This window comes from Anomaloglossus baeobatrachus, chromosome 2, assembly GCF_048569485.1.
Source record: "Anomaloglossus baeobatrachus isolate aAnoBae1 chromosome 2, aAnoBae1.hap1, whole genome shotgun sequence".
In the NCBI taxonomy this organism is placed as follows: Eukaryota; Metazoa; Chordata; class Amphibia; order Anura; family Aromobatidae; genus Anomaloglossus; species Anomaloglossus baeobatrachus.
Genome location: NC_134354.1, coordinates 625516515 through 625534479, shown reverse-complemented (window position 1 = coordinate 625534479; position 17965 = coordinate 625516515). Strand labels below are relative to the sequence as shown.

Genomic DNA, 17965 nt, shown 5'->3' with positions numbered 1-17965 from the left:
AAGAGATGGATCTCCTGTTCAGCAGACATTTCCGACACCCCACCATCCATGTGTAAGGGCCTGTCATCATCGTGTCTGCTTAGTACACACAGCACTTTGTGGAGCTGGATGCATCATACAGCCGTTATTGATGGACACTATTGATTTATAGGAGCGTCCGTCAGGTTCCACCAAGGGGTGCATCATCTTGATGGGAAAAATTGTTGATTTTTTTTTCCTCGTCAAATGTGGCAGGATCTGTGGCTCCTCCAGAAAAAAACGACTTTTACCACTATATTGTTCGGTTCCCATCCTCTTATTATAGTGTTTATAGTAATATAAATGTCAGTTTTGCTATATCATTCATGTCTGGGAACAGGAAAAAAATAACTGCAATAACGATTTATTCTCTAGTAGAAGTAATTCCATGGTGGATACTAAAATTGTGTATTTTGCATATTTCTGCTTGGGTTTAGTGAGTGTGAAACAAAGCTCAGCAGTAGTAGCCAGGGCGAACAAATATATATTCAGCTCCTGATAAATCCAAGCACAGCAATTTGCATCAAGACATCAATATGTGGAAATTGTGTTTCACTGGGGATACACGTCCTGCCGCACCACACGTCTCCGAGCATTTATCCAGGCTTGAAAAGTGAATGTATTGAGTGTTGTGGAGTGGAATGTGTCTTACCCCAGGATAATCATTTTCATCATGATTAGAGGTGTAACTCTTTGTCTCCTCGTGTTTGTGTGTGACTTGGGAAAAGACGGGATAGAAAACGCTTCGACACATTTATTTTTCTTAATTCTGCTTAAACTCCCCCCTCCCCTGAATATTGATTTGATACGGCCGCATGTCAAACAGGGCAGGGAACAGTATCTTGCAGCGCCTCTTTGTACGCCAATTAGGCTGCTGTAATTTAAATGTAGGCTTTCTTACTGATATGGAAGCTTTGCCTGGTTAGCTGGGATATTCTCATCCGGCATTAGCGCTGGAATATAATGATTTATTAAGGTGGTGGAAGAAATATTGATCTCACTAATAGCTTCAGCCTTGGCATATAATGCTTTACATTTTACTTAGCTTAAAGGGACACATGCTTTATCTATGTTCTTGCATGCTGCCGGTCATGAATATTTAGGTTCCTGGGAAGGATTAGTATTCTCAGTATTGCTCAGAGGAACGCAAGTCATACACTGATTTACTAGGTGGAGAGCATTCATAATATTAAAATCCCAAATTGCTCTGATCTGCTGTAATACATTAGGCAGTGTTGCATTTTACTCCTTCCTACAGCAAAACCTTTTCTTATATATAGTATATGAAATGGTAAATAGCTTTATTATACTTCATAGTTACATAGTTACATAGTTACTTAGGTTGAAAAAAGACCTAGGTCCATCTAGTTCAACCTTCCTCCACCAGTTCTACATTTGGTCACTAACTCATTTATAACCAACAATGTTGTGTGTACTGAGGAAATCATCCAGCCCTTTTTTAAAAGCTGTTATAGTATCTGCCATTACTGCCTCTTGTGGTAGGGCATTCCACAGTCTGACCGCTCTAACTGTAAAGAACCCTTTCCTATTTAGGTGTCGGAATCTCTTTTCTTCCACTCGCAGTGAGTGCCCCCTGGTCCTTAGTATTGTTTTCGGAAGAAATAAGTCATGTGCCAGTCCTTTATATTGACCACACATGTATTTATACATATAAATGAGATCTCCTCTGAGACGTCTTTTTTCTAAGCTAAACATATCTAACTTTTTCAATCTGCCATCATATGGGAGGCCTTCCATTCCTTGTAGTAGTCTAGTTGCCCGCCTTTGAACTGACTCTAACTTCTGAATGTCCTTTTTAAAATGTGGAGCCCAAAACTGGATCCCGATTCAAAAATGATGTTTATTATTTAATAAACAAAAGAAAGTTTAATTATTATTAGATTTAGAACACAATCTGCCATAGTTTGAGTACTGCAGTATATACACAGTGACCAGAAAGTAGCTTAAGAGCTACGTCAATCTCACGGCAAATTAAGTCTCCCTCAAGTATCCATTCCTCTTGTCTTGAGACAGTTGTCGTTTCCAAACATATTTTTCCAAAGGCAACTGGATATATATGAATCGCCTTCCCTCCCTGATGAAGCGGTGTCCACAGGGGTATTGATAGATCTGCGAAACGTACGTTGGTGGAGGATTAGGGGGGTCTCCTTCCTTGGGACTTGTGGTATTTGCACATAGCACTTTATAACTGTCTGTAGTGACCCATTTTCTACCAGTTGTTATATTTGCATTGTGCTGGCTAAAATACTAGCTATGTTGTGACACTTATATTATGGCTTATTTTCTGCCATTTCTTAATTAATTCTTCTTACTGTCACTTGTAGTACTCTGCATATAATATCTGATTTATCTTATGTTAACTTGGGTAAATGTATATATATATATATATATATATATATATATATATATAAATACACACAGTATGTGTGTGTGTTTATATGTGTATGTGTGTAATATATATATATATATATATATATATATATATATATGTATGAATATGAAATTATCTGATCGACAATATTTAAAACAAAATACAGATAGCAGGGTGATGTTTTAGTATTGACTCATATTTATGGATGATATATTAGGGTTTATAATAGGGGTCTAATTCAATTGGCCACAGACTGATTGATTATTCCATATCCGCCCTCATTGTACTCATTCCTGCCCTGCATCTAATAAATTGAAAAAAATAAGGTACTAACCTCCAAAAAGATAAGAACTTCTGCTCTTTGTTCCATTGCTTGCATTGTAAAATACTACTTCATGGGTAGCTACTGACCACGGCACCTCGTCCCTGTGGAAGATTCTACACCCTTGTGAATTGAAACGTACGTAGGGCGTTTTGGGGGCCTCTTAACGCCTGGACTATCCGGTATACCGTTAACCATTCTAAACAGCCTGCTAAGGTTCACTGCTGGCATACAATGAGTGTGATTTCACCTTTCCAGGGAACCATTGTATTAAGGACTATTGGGACCTAGTAATGTCCTAAAGGACATGGGGTCCAATATAATTTTCCAATTGTTATTACTAAGTCCCAATAGTACAAAACAGCTGCATTGTATCGTTAATGACTAGGGTATTTGCATAACCTGTCTATATACATGCTTTGATGCATAATTTATCTTTGGCAATTTGCTATTGAGAAAAAAACATTGTTACACCTTGTGGTCATGCATTACTGCATATCTCATAAGCCTTGCATTAACTAATGGGGATTTTTCTATTTTTGTACATTGTTAATATCATCCGGAATAATCATGGGGTCCTATTGTTTGTTTTTTTTTGGTTTTTTTTTTTTTTAAAAAAAAAAGTTTTTTATTGAAATTTGGCACTTATTCTATAATAAATTATGTTTGTTTGCACTTTAAAAACTCAGATCCTCTGTCTCCTATGATGGCATGAGGGCCTACTGGTTCATAATAGGGCACTGATAAGAGACCTTTGCTCGGTCAGCCAAGGTCCCCAAATGTCAATATGTTTATTCCTGGAAAATGACCATACTTTTCATGTAATTTACTAAACTGTATTAACATTTTTCTTGAGTGAAGGTTATTAATGCAGAGAATAAACTTTTAGGGTATGGGCCCACGATCGGGACTCACTGTGTCCTGGACGCAGCTGGTCTAGAACTGTGAGTCCGCCAGTTTTCTGCAGGAGACCACAGCTGCTCGTGCCCATGATCAGGGTTCAGTGCACTGTGGTCTCTCACTATGGAGGACGCATGCGAATCCGCAGCAAACAATTGACATGCTGCGATCTGGAAAGACGCTCCGCAGGTCAGTGTTTGCTGCAGAAAAAACAAGCACAATAGGCACAGGATTTCAAAAAACCCATCCACTATGCTTGTACTGTACAGCGCAGCGTTTTGGGCGCAGCTGAAGCATGCTGCGTCTAAAACGCTGTAAACACTGATCGTGTGCACGCAGCCTTAGGCTGCATTCATTCACACTTCTTTGCCATGCATAATCAGTTAGGCTATGTGCGCGTATTACAGATTTGTTTCTTCAGTAAAAAACGCACCTTCTGGTAGAAAAACGCACTTAATAGACGCATGCGTTTTTAAAGCATTATGGTGTGTTTTTGGTGCATTTTTGCCTGTGTTTTTTGTTTTTTCTTTAACATTGACAATGGCAAAATGCAGGGAAAACTGCAGGAACCTGAAGAAAATAAGTCTCGTGCTGTAAGATTTTAATCAGCCCCAAACTGCAAGCAAAAAAAATCAGGGCTGTGGAGTCGGAGCTCATTTTGATGGAGTCGGTATAAAATGCACCGACTCAGACTCCTAAAATATATAATAAATTGGGGACAGTAGTGCAATGCAGAGTGTGATGACATTTTTTTCATAGGAATTTGGTTAAGTTATGAAATGTCCTATAAATGGTTGTTCTTTTCCTGATCTAAGGCTACATTCACACACAGCGTTTTTACTGCGTTTTTTGAGGATACATTTTTCAGCTGCAAAAGCAGATCGACTTTTTAAAAAAAAAACGCATCACCTGAAAGGATTTTGAGCTCATAAATAATGCTTTCAATAGCAAAAGCAGATTAGAAAAATACCACACAAACTGACATAATCATTCTTTGTGAGGATCCTCACAAAACTCTGTCTGAATATCCTATCTTGAAACCCATTGCCTTTGCTGGATGCCAGAGTCACTGCATTTCACTGAATTATTTTACCATCAATGTTCTATATGTTTGTGACAAGAATGAAATTGTTAGTAAGACACTGGCAGTAACAGATACTAAAGCTCATTACACCAGCCAGTTTCTCCAGGCCTTAAGGTACCGTCACACTAAGCAACATCGCTAGCAACATCGCTGCTGAGGCACGACTTGCTAGCGATGTTGCAGTGTGTGACATCCAGCAACAACCTGGCCCCTGCTGTGAGGTCGTTTGTTGTTGCTGAATGTCCTGGACCATTTTTTTAGTTGTTGCTCTCCCGCTGTGAAGCGCACATCGCTGTGTGTGACAGCGAGAGAGCAACAACTGAATGTGCAGTGAGCAGGGAGCCGGCTTCTGCGGATGCTGGTAACCACGGTAAACATCGGGTAACCAAGAAGCCCTTACCTTGGTTACCCGATATTTACCTTCGTTACCAGCGTCCGCCGCTCTCAGCTGTCAGTGCCGGCTCCCTGCTCTCTGCACACGTAGCAGAGTACACATCGGGTAATTAACCCGATGTGTACTGTGGCTAGGAGTGCAGGGAGTCAGCGCTAAGCGGTGTGCGCTGGTAACCAAGGTAAATATCGGGTTACCTTAGTTACCAAGCGCATCATGCTTCCACGTGTAGCGACGCTCCAGCGATCCCTGCCAGGTCAGGTTGCTGGTGGGATCGCTGGAGCGTCGCTTAGTGTGACATCTCACCAGCGACCTCCTAGCAACTTACCAGCGATCCCTATCAGGTTGTATCGTTGTTGGGATCGCTGGTAAGTTTAGTGTGACTGGGCCTTTAGAGGACAAAGTTCTGCAAGATTAGGAACGCAAAAAAAGAACAGGTTCTTGCCATCGTAACGAACAATGCTTCAAACATAAGTACAATTAAACTGATGAATGAGAGTAATGAACAACAGCTAGAAGGAAATTTAGGATTTAGTATGTGTCGATGGAGCCACAGCGCTGTTCATGTAACTGAGTAACAAACATATATTACAACAGAAGAGCAGCAAAATGATACTTTAGGATTAGATGATCTTGTTGAAGCTGCTTCAAAACCCTTTCATATTCATCACATGCGCTGTGTTGTGCACACGCTGCAGCTGGCAATGAGAGAGTCTGCAAGAGGGACCCTGGTTTCACACATCCGTCTTTTCGCGGGTTTGGCGGATGCGGCGCACACCAGTACAGTGTATACAGTACAGTGGCAGCGTGACAAACGACGGTCCCATGCTTTCATGTGACTGGAGCATGTGATCTGGAAGTTGGGGTGCTGCCACTGTACTGTTATCGTACTGTACTGGCGTGTGCCACAGCCGCCAAACCGGATGTGTGAAACTGGGCGGACATGCTGGAAATCTGATTGGAAAAGTGAGGACGTTGGTTATTGCCGCCAGAACGCCTAAAATTGATTCCATCTTGAAGAGACGTGCTGGGAAAGGGGCAATTGTTGATCAAGCCACTCTGTGAGGCAGCACTTATTTAATGACTGAGCGATTGCTTGAACTATTATCGTTTCTTATAGATATGGTGAACCCTCAAGTAATCTTAAATGAAGGTCAATGGATAGGTGGCTGAATTGAAGAAATTGCTTAATCACCCATTTACCGTGACTAAAAAATTACAAGCTGAGGATTTAAGTCCTGGCATTTTCATAAGGGAGTGGAAGAACTTGCTATTTTGCCTGTCCCAAAGAGGAGGTTTAATCCCAGATGGCATGGCTGCATCAATGAAACTGAGAGAGACACAGCTATTGGAATATAAAATTCTTCTGGTAGCTGTTTATGTGGACCCAAGTCATCGTATACTGCTTGATGATCAACAGCTTACTAAAGGAAATGAGGTAGCAGTTAGGATGAGCAGCTACAGGACTGCCATGTGCAAGAGGACTTTGGGCCTGACCGTGCTACTGCTGCCATATCTTCATCCTCATCAGATGAGGAGTTTAACTTTAACAAGTATTTGGATGACATGGAGCAGGCAAAGTGTTGCCGCAAGGAAAAAGATTTCCCTCCGTCTCCTATAGCAGCAGATTGACCAGATTTCAGTAAAATTTTTCACTTACTCTCAAAGAAATAGAAAAATTCAACCATTCATCAAAACTGACTGTGCCTGAGGCAATTCCTTTATACCCGGAAATTGTTAGAGATGTTGCCCATGTGGATACGGCTTTGCCTCCAACCCTAGTTAGTATAGAGAGGTTGTTCTCTAGCCTTAACATTATTAGGTCAGATTTGAGGTCATCGGCGAAGGAGGATCTGATGGAGGCAATTCTATTTCTTACAACAGATTTATAGACTGCACAAATGTTTAGTATGCTTTTGTTGAAAACTGTTTTTTGCCACTTACATAGTGTATTACATAGTGCTATATATAACACTATGTAAGTGGCAAAAAACAATTTTCAACAAAAACATACTAAATAATATTTAGTATAATGCTTATATTTAAGTGAAAAATTCATTGTAGTGCAATGTGAACATCAGACATTTAATCATTTTTATGATACAATAATCAAGATATTTGGATAGAACATAAAATATATTTATTGGAATACAACTTTAGAACACAAAAAACTGTAATTGTAAATATGTAATACAATATGTAATTTTAAATTATGGGGCCCCCATCGAGACTCCACCCAAGCTCCACCCCAGCTCCGCCTCCACCCCACAAACCTACCACAGTCCGCTACCACTCTTGGAAAAACAAACTATACACAGTGCCTACAAGTAGTATTCAACCCCCTGCAGATTTAGCAGGTTTACACATTCGGAATTAACTTGGCATTGTGACATTTGGACTGTAGATCAGCCTGGAAGTGTGAAGTGCACTGCAGCAAAAAAGAATGTTATTTCTTTTTTTTTTTTTTTTTTTTTTAAATTGTGAAAAGTTTATTCAGAGGGTCATTTATTATTCAACCCCTCAAACCACCCGAATTCTGTTTGGTTCCCCTAAAGTATTAAGAAGTATTTCAGGCACAAAGAACAATGAGCTTAACATGTTTAGATTAATTATCTCTTTTTCCAGCCTTTTCTGACTAATTAAGACCCTCCCCAAACTTGTGAACAGCACTCATACTTGGTCAACATGGGAAAGATAAAGGAGCATTGCAAGGCCATCAGAGACAAGATCGTGGAGGGTCACAAGGCTGGCAAGGGGTACAAAACCCTTTCCAAGGAGTTGGGCCTACCTGTCTCCACTGTTGGGAGCATCATCCGGAAGTGGAAGGCTTATGGAACTACTGTTAGCCTTCCACGGCCTGGACAGCCTTTGAAAGTTTCCACCCGTGCCGATGCCAGGCTTGTCCGACGAGTTAAGGCTAACCCAAGGACAACAAGGAAGGAGCTCCAGGAAGATCTCATGGCAGTGGGGACATTGGTTTCAGTCAATTCCATAAGTAACGTACTCCACCGCAATGGTCTCCGTTCCAGACAAGCCCGTAAGGTACCTTTACTTTCAAAGCGTCATGTCAAGGCTCGTCTGCAGTTTGCTCATGATCACTTGGAGGACTCTGAGACAGACTGGTTCAAGGTTCTCTGGTCTGATGAGACCAAGATCGAGATCTTTGGTGCCAACCACACACGTGACGTTTGGAGACTGGATGGCACTGCATACGACCCCAAGAATACCATCCCTACAGTCAAGCATGGTGGTGGCAGCATCAGGCTGAGGGGCTGTTTCTCAGCCAAGGGGCCTGGCCATCTGGTCCGCATCCATGGGAAGATGGATAGCACGGCCTACCTGGAGATTTTGGCCAAGAACCTCCGCTCCTCCATCAAGTATCTTAAGATGGAGACCGGAGACCGGAGACAGCTTCCCCCCTTTGAACAGACGATCCACTGCTGCGCTGCTGCTTCTCAGGGCTGGTGGTCCGGTCTGTGGTGCTGTGCCTCTCTTCCCCGGCATGTTAGAGAGTGCCAGGTGGGTTTTGCTATGTTATTTGCCACCTCAGCTTGCAAGAGCTCCTACAGAGCACGTCTGCCTGCCATCAAGCTCAAGCCACGCCCCTCCCTCCATCAAGGATCTTAAGATGGGTCGTCATTTCATCTTCCAACAAGACAATGACCCAAAGTACACAGCCAAGAAAACCAAGGCCTGGTTCAAGAGGGAAAAAATCAAGGTGTTGCAGTGGCCTAGTCAGTCTCCTGACCTTAACCCAATTGAAAACTTGTGGAAGGAGCTCAAGATTAAAGTCCACATGAGACACCCAAAGAACCTAGATAACTTGGAGAAGATCTGCATGGAGGAGTGGGCCAAGATAACTCCAGAGACCTGTGCCGGACTGATCAGGTCTTATAAAAGACGATTATTAGCTGTAATTGCAAACAAGGGTTATTCCACAAAATATTAAACCTAGGGGTTGAATAATAATTGACCCACACTTTTATGTTGAAAATTTATTAAAATTTAACTGAGCAACATAACTTGTTGGTTTGTAAGATTTATGCATCTGTTAATAAATCCTGCTCTTGTTTGAATTTTGCAGGCTCTAACTTATTTGCATATTATAAAACCTGCTAAATCTGCAGGGGGTGGAAGACTACTTGTAGGCACTGTATATGTGTATGTGTATATAATATAATATATAGATATAATATAATATATAGATATAATGTAATATATATAGACACACTTTTATTTATATATATATATATATATATATATATATATATATATATATATATATATATATATATAATATAATTATACATGGACACACAAGATGTATATGTAATCTACTGTATATTACATATTGTATAACATATTTACAATTTATTACAGCAGTTTTCGTGTTCTAAAGTTGTATCCAATAAATATATTTTATGTTCTATCTAAATATCTTGATTATTGTATCATAAAAATGATTACCGTAAATGTCTAATGTTCACATTGTACTTTAATAAATTTTTTACCTAACTATAAGCACTATATGTGGGAGTCTGAGTTGGTGCAAGGGAAATTGAGGAGTCGTAGTCGAAGGTTTGGCTTACCGACTCCACAGCCCTGAAAAAAAGGGTAACGTGTGCACAGCATTTCAGAATTCTCATAGACTCTGATTGAGAAGGAAAGACATGCAGTTTATGGCAACAAACGGCACCAAAAAAATGTGATAAAAAGCACAGCATGTGCATTCAACCTAATTCCTACAAGAAAAAAACCGTACAATACTAAATGATTAAATAAATGGAAAACTTATTAGTAACCAAAGAACATTAAAAAGTATTGAAAAAGTGAGAAAAACCAACAGGTGACACCACATTAAGATAATGGCAGGAGGTGTAAAGGATACAAATAATGGATGCTGGAGTTGTCCGTGGAGAAGTTGTCCCCATCTACTATGATTGGACAAATCAAAAAGTGTAGCTCAATTACCCGTATTTTTATGTGACTGGGTGTATGTTCCTGTACATGTTTTCAAATGATTCAATCCCTACACAAATGGTAAGAGTATTACACACACACTAAACAAATAAATTAGATACCTCCTGCATTGTGTAGTGCCAGAGCCCCGACATTCGTTTTGGCATTCTTGCCTTCTTCTGGAGGTTAAGGCACATACCTGGCTGAAAGAGACGTCTTTTGCAAATACCCAAAAAAGACCTCAGCGGTATAGAGCTGCTGCGAGTGGACGTAGATTTAGGTTCCTGCCAATAAGTAATCAATAAGTAATAATTACTTGTGTTAATGGCTAATTCATCCAAGACTTGCTGGAAGAATTAAGCGTTCTTACGTGCAGCTGTAAATATTTATATCTGTAAATATGTGAATACACCTATATATTTGCTCTCATGCTCACTTTTTGATTTTTTTTTTTTTCCCCTTCTGTTTTTCAGCTTTATTTGACCTTTAGTGTGTGAAATTGCTGTGCGCAAGTCCTTAAGAAACAGGTAACTTCTTATTTCCAGCTACCGTCCACTTATGTTTGTTTGCAGGTATAGTAGAAATATGCTGTGCTGTAAGTCTCTTTGACGGAAAATAATAGGCGCTGCATATTTCAGCAAATCTGTTGCCCAGCAGATTTGTTAAACCCAGCTGTGAAGAATTAGGCTGTACCATACGTTTCACCTTCACATAGCATTGAGGGCTCTTTGTTGAGGATAATCACTTTCTGGGTTTTTATTTTTTTAAACTTTTAAGCATAAAACAGTGAAATAGAAAAATAAAAATGTAGTCAGGATCTACGGCAGGTGTCTGGAACTATACTCATGTTAAGATTTATTACAAGACCATCTCCTATGGGATTAGCGTGCCAAAGTAAGGTCATGGGATTTCTCTATTTATTCCCTATATACCGTATTTTTCCCTTTATAAGACGCACCTGATTATAAGACGCACCCCCAAATTTGGTGAAGTAAAAGATTTTTTTTTAATGTTAAATGGGGTCCGTCTTATAATGCCAGTGTCCGTCTAACAAATCATATAGAGTATATATCTCTTATAGCCCCCCCATCCTATAATTAGCCCCCTTAATCTGGTTTTAGCCCCCTTATATTCAATATAGTCCCCCTGTGCTGGCACAAGTCTCCTATAGCTGGCACACATCCCATACAGGTGGCACAGATCTCCTATTGCTGGCATACATCTAATACAGGTGGCACAGGTCTCCTATTGCTGGCACACATCCAATACAGGTGGCACAGGTCTCCTATTGCTGGCACAGGTCTCCTATCGCTGGCACGTCCCCCTGTGTTAGATATGGCCCCCATGCTGCTGCCCATAGTAAAATAAACACTTTACCTTCTCCAGTGCTGTCCTCCCTCATGTCTCCCTCCGTGCTCTGATCTCTTGCACTTCCTGGTTCTCGGTGCTGGTCATGTGATCGGCACAGCAGAGTGACATGATTTCTGCTTGCCTGATGACAGCGGCAGCAGTGAGATTGAGGAGACACCGGGAGACACGCTGGAGGAGGTAAGTAAAACTTTTTTTTATTTTAGGATGGGCAGCAGCATGGGGGCCATATCCTATCACGGGGCGGGGGGGGGGGGCATGTGCGATCAAATTGGGGTGCAAGCAGATATCATATGCGCCGCTCCCCCAGCCCATCACCGCGGTGCGGTTTCAGCACCACGGTGATGGACAGCAGCTGTGCATATTATATGAGCGGGAGCAGGAGATCTCCCGCTGCCTCCAGCAGCCTTCACAAACCTCTACCAGCCTCCACCAGCCCCCAGCACTGCTCTAGAGCTGCCCCCACCTCCGCTGGACTCGTATATTCGGATTATAAGACGCACCCCCTACTTTCCCCCAAACCTTGGGGGAACAAAAGTGCGTCTTATAAAGTGAAAAATACGGTAAATTAGATTACAAAGCCTAACATTGAATTGTTTTCATCATTTTAAATGTATGCTGTGCTTGCATTGTAGTTTGTTTCTACTCTTGCTCCCATATATTTTCCATGCGAGCAGTTTCTTAAGAAGCGAAAACATCCAGATTTTATTCCGTACCTTGAGCTTTTATCATCAGTTGTTCTCTAGCCATCCTATTCACATTATTCATTTTTTAGCAGAATAAAAAAGATACTTATTGGGTCATAATTTATTAGCAATAAAAATATGTAAATGATTATAATTGCAGCATGGGCGGAAGTTGCCTATTAAGTCATGGATAAAGGGAACCTGTCACCAGGTTTTTCCCCTTATAAGCTGCGGCCAACAGGAGTAAGCCCTTATATACAGCATTCCAGAATACTGTATATAAGTGCCCAGGCCACTCTGTAGAACGTAAAAAAGACCTTTATAATACTCACCTACGGGGCGGTCCAATCCAGGGGGCGTCGCTGATCTTGGTCTGGCTCCGCCTTTCCCCACACATGCACATTACAGTACAGGGGAACCTTCGATTACGAGCATAATTCATTCCAGGAGTGTGCTCTTAAACCATATTACTCTTATATCAAAGCACATTTTTCCATAGGAAAATATAGAAATACAGACAATTTGTTCCACAACCCAAAAATATTTACTGTGTTTATACAAACTTATTACAGTAATGCAAAATAATGCCCTGTATTCATCTAAAATTATTACAGTACACTAATGCAAAATATTGTACAGTAAAAAACATATGACAGCTGGGGTTCGGCTATCAACTACGCTGAGCTCCCAGCGGCGATCATGATCTGACCATAATGTAAACGTCAAATGTCGTGAAGGGGTTTAAGAGCTCACAGATATCTGTAGCAGCATAGTGGTAGAAAATTGTTACTGACAACTTTAGAAATTTTCTTTATTTTGCATGTAGGCAGCAAATAAGTAATGAAAAAATGATACGAAGGTGTACATGGCCGTTATCACATGTCCATTTACACTGAAGGCCGCTTTACACACTGCGATATCGTGACCGATATCGCTAGCGTGGGTACCCGCCCCCATCGGTTGTGCAACACGGGCAAATTGCTTCCCGTGGCACACAACATCGCGCGGACCCGTCACTCTACTTACCTGCCTAGCGACGTCGCTGTGACTGGCGAACCGCCTCTTTTCTAAGGGGGGCGGTTCGTTTAGCATCACAGCGACGTCACAGTAGCGTCACTGAACCACCGCCCAATAGAAGCGGAGGGGCGGAGATGAGCGGGACGAACATCCCGCCCACCTCCTTCCTTCCGCATTGTGGGCGGGATGCAGGTAAGGTGAGGTTCCTCGTTCCTGCGGTGTCACACGGAGCGATGTGTGCTGCCGCAGGAACGACGAACTACATAGTTACTGCAGCCGCAACGATATTCGAGAATGGACCCCCATGTCACTGATGAGCGATTTTGCACGTTTTTGCGACGATTCAAAATCGCTCATAGGTGTCACACGCAATGGCATCGCTAAAGCGAACGGATGTGCGTCACAAACTCTGTGACCCCAACGAGATTGCTTGAGCGATGTTGCAGCGTGTAAAGAATGGATCTCCGCTATGGAAGTGAATCCTTGTACTCTGCATATACACACATGAATAAGAGGACACACGTTGGATATGATGTTATGTTTCCTGGCGAGGGCCTTTGTTTCAGTTCTATATTGATGAAAAAGCTCTAGTAGATATGAAAAACAAAAAAAATCGAGTAAATAAAGATTTTCAGTCTTTCTTGTGGGTGTCGCTGGGGATCCTTGCTCCTGGAGTGAACTTTAACTGAACAGCAGATAATATATAGAAAAGTGATTGTGGTATCTGTAACGCTGCCAATTCTTACATAATAGATGAATAAAGGTCTCCGGTAAAAAATATATGAAATATAATGTACAGTGGGGTTTTTCAGGTTGAGTGTATGATGGTACGGTTCCCTTTGTTAGTTGTTTATTTTTAAGGCGGCTTTTATGGCATATCCAACCTTTAGATTCTCCTTTGTTCATGTGTCTTCTTTGTAACAAGCTCTGAATGAATTTATACTTGAAAAGGTTTATACTTTTACACAAACAAGTTGGAATGTCCTTGCTTCAATCCCACTAATTAATCACATGCTTTAGTTAGAAGTAATTTAACCAGCGCCGATCTATTATCCCCAAATAAATAATTCTCTTGTAGTTAGACCCAGATAATATCTTGCACTTACAATTATCTCCCACACGCCATGAGAAAAGCAATGTGTCCTGACAGAGCGCGGCACAGATTGAGCAATAACCACATTCTTCACAGATGATTAAAAATCACATTTCTGAAATAGGATTGCTTCATAAAAGTGTGCGCTCTGGGAATCATTGCAATAAGTCCTGCAGCACAACTGGGCTTTACAACTGTTCCCGAAGAGAGAGATAACTAGAACCAAACAAGTCAGTTCCTGCACCTATTACTTTTACAAAATGCGTTGTACTGCGATAAGTGACGTTTCAGTCGGCTATATTAGCAAAGTACAATATGTCCTTAAGGCCTGTTTCACACGTCAGTGAAAAAGACGTTTTTCACTGACGTGTTAAAAACGCATATGTCCCTCTGTGTGCCATGATTCACGACACATGTGTTTTCCTTGTGCTATCCGTGATCTGTCATCTGTGATTGCACATGGCGATAAACTCACCTGTCACTGCTCCTGCTGTCCGTGGTGCTGAACTCTTTGGCTCGGCTGTGTTTCCGGCCTCCGCTGCAGCTACTTCCGGGTCGCGGTCTCGTGCATAAATGCATATGTATGACCATAACAAGCCAGCTCGGAAGCAGCAGCCAGCTGAGGCCAGAGACAGCTTCGCTGGAGAAGGTGAGTATAAAATACTTTTTATTTTCAATGTGCGTGATTTTTTGGTACGTGTTTCAAGCATCACACCATAGTGTGGTCCGTGGGGCATCAGTGATGCCAGAAAAAATGGACATGTCTCCGTACGGAGCTGATGGACACGCGTGTACGCTGCACGGAGACACGGCCAGTGAAAAATCACTGATGTGCGCGCAGACCCATTGATTTTCAAGGTTCTGCTTATGTCCATCATTTTGGTACATATAAAAACTAGCACATACATATCAGAATCACTGACGTGTGAAAGACGCCTAATTGTGATAATCAGAATCACTTGAAACGGCAATTCATTAATAGAATACCAAATTTACTGTAATTGATAGATAAAATGGTCTCCTATGAAGCCTAGCAGGATGTCCACGTCTTATATGGCAACCTATCTGTGCCCTTCGATCAGAACACTGGGCCATGGCCACTTTTAATACTGCCCCACCGTGATCACACTCCCTAAATAATGCTGTCAGAGCTCGAGACCAGCATTTAAAGGGTTAGCAGTAGTGATCGGAGCTGGCAACTGTCATTGCTGTTGGAAGCAGATGTCAGCTGTGCTGAACGCCTATGTCCGCTACATGCACTGGCACCTGACAGGAAGAAGTTAATAAGACAATGAGCAATATTTTGGTACATTTTGAGTTAAAAAAAAAAAAAACAAAACCCCTGCATAGCTACAGGCAAAACTGACTTTAACCCCTTCACAACCATGGACGGATATATCCGTCATGGAGCGTGTCCCGCTAAGCATGTTTTCAACAGCTGACATGTGTGCCTGCATGTTACGAGTGGAATCACATTCCACCCGTAACATTAACCCCTTACATCTCGCTGCCAAAGTCTAGCAGCGAGATGTATATACGCGTGGTGAAGATTTTCACTTACTGCCGCCCCCACCGGAAGTCACGTGAGTGATCACGTGACTTTCGGTGGTTGCCATGGTAGCACAGGGTCATGTGATGACGCCTGCAGCTATGACGAGTCACTTTCATTTTCACCTGGCCCGGAGGCCAGTGAAGCAGGAAGTGACTATCTGCTGTTTACAGCTGTATAGCTGTAATCAGCAGATAGATCAGAGCGATCGGATTGCTGATCACTATAGCCCCCTAGGGGGCTAGTAAAATGAAAAACAAAAGTAAAAAAAAGTTTTAAAAAATTTAAAAAAAAAACCCTAAAAGTTCAAATCACCCCCTTTCACCCCATTGAAAATTAAAGGGTTAAAAAAAATAAATATACTTATTTGGTATCGCCGCGTTCAGAAATGCCCGATCTAACAATATATAAAATCAATTAATCTGATTGGAATTTTTTTGCCACTACGCCGTTTACCAAACGCCAAAATTATGTTTTTTGGTCGCCGCAAGTTTTACGCAAAATGCAATAACAGGCGATCAAAATGTAGCATCTGCGCAAAAATGGTGCCATTAGAAACAGCTTGAGACGCAAAAACTAAGCAGTCACTGAGCCACTGATCCCAAAAAATGAGAACTCTACGGGTTTTGGAAAATAGAGCAAAACGTACACCGCTTTTATTGGACAAGCTTGTGAATTTTTAACCCCTTAGATACAAGTTAACCTATGCATGTTTGGCGTCTACAAACTCGCACCGACCTCAGTCATCATACCCACACATCAGTTTTATCATATAGTGAACACCGTGAATAAAATATCTCAAAAACTATTGTGCCTTCACACTTTTTTTTGCAGTTTTTCCACATTTGGATTTTTTTTGCTGTTTTCCAGTACACTATATGGTAAAACTTATGGTTTGATTTAAAAGTACAACTCGTCCCGCAAAAACCAAGCCCTCATATGGCAAGATTGACGGAAAAATGAAAAAAGGTACAGCTCTCGGAAGAAGGGGAGCGCAAAAAACGGAAAGTGCTCTGGGGCTGAAGTGGTTAAGGCTGTGTACACAAGTTTTTATCATGGTTTTTTTTTTAATGCGTTTTTGACTACAGATTTGTCATAAAACATGAAGGGAATCCTGATGCCAACAATGTGAATGAAAATATTGAAATGTCGTGCATATGTTGCTTATTTGTGACTTGCAGATTTGGTGCAGAAAATATGCAGTTTTTTCACCTATTGGCTTTAATGAAGGTAGTCAAAAATGCTCTAGAAATGCAGGTATAAAAATGATTGCATGTTTGCAGCATTTTTGTAGTGGTTTTGCTTGTTTTTTTTGCATGCGTTTTTAGACAGTAGTGAATGTTCAAAAGATATAATTTTTTATTATTTATTTGGCCTTTGAGTGTCAAAAAGACCCCTGGGTGTCCCTGGGGCACATTGATATAACTATTCTCCTGCATTGGTTACAGGTTTATTAACATTTTTATGGTTATGTTGGTTGATGTTTTTGCTTGTTTTCACCCTGGTGTGCTGATTTATTTGCAATGGTTTAGTTCTATCTTTGTGAGATTCCCATACTTTTAACACCTTGGAGCCAACACACACACGCGCACGCACGCACATTATAGATATAGATAGGTAGAAAGAGAGATCAACAGACGTAATAAAATTGCACCCAGTTCCCCCTTATTGTTGATAACCAGCAAAGGTACAGCAGACAGCTCTGGGCTGATATATTTCCAGGCTGGGAAGGTCCATGGTTATTGAGCCCTTCCCAGCCTAAAAATTCCAGCCCACAGGCACCCCAAAAATGGCACATCACATTAGATGCATCAATTCTGGCTCTTTACTTCGTCTCTTTCCGATTACCCTGTGACTTGGCAGTTGGGGTAAAGGTAGTTGGGGTTGATGTCAGCTGTGTAATATCAGCTAGCATCAAGCTCTTGTGTTATTTTTACTAACCCAATAAGTATAATGAATAAAAAAAACACACACAAAAATACTTTGACACACACACACACACTTTGCCTGTTTCACAAAATTTATAAAAACAAAAAAAGCCATGCAGCTCACAGGTTCTGCAAGCATTCTCACGTAGTTCGGGGAATCCGTCGTAGTCTGTAAATTGAAACCTGAAAGACCTAAAAAGAGAAACAAAAGTAAAGACACTATCTCGTTCACCAATTTATTAGAAATCCAAGTTCCCA

The 17965-nt window shown here is 41.2% G+C and overlaps 1 protein-coding gene across 4 annotated transcripts in view; it reads left to right on the top strand.

The window, feature by feature from the left end:
• ENOX1 (ecto-NOX disulfide-thiol exchanger 1) overlaps positions 1–17965 on the top strand; it is an 899109-nt gene that overhangs the window by 335556 nt on the left and 545588 nt on the right. For 3 of the 4 annotated variants that reach the window (XM_075336871.1, XM_075336868.1, XM_075336869.1), the window contains one exon: positions 10540–10593. The exons of the other annotated variant lie outside the window; for it this stretch is intronic. The gene's annotated coding sequence lies outside the window, so the exon portion shown is untranslated. The remainder of the gene's footprint in view (positions 1–10539; positions 10594–17965) is intronic. 4 annotated transcript variants of the gene reach the window in all.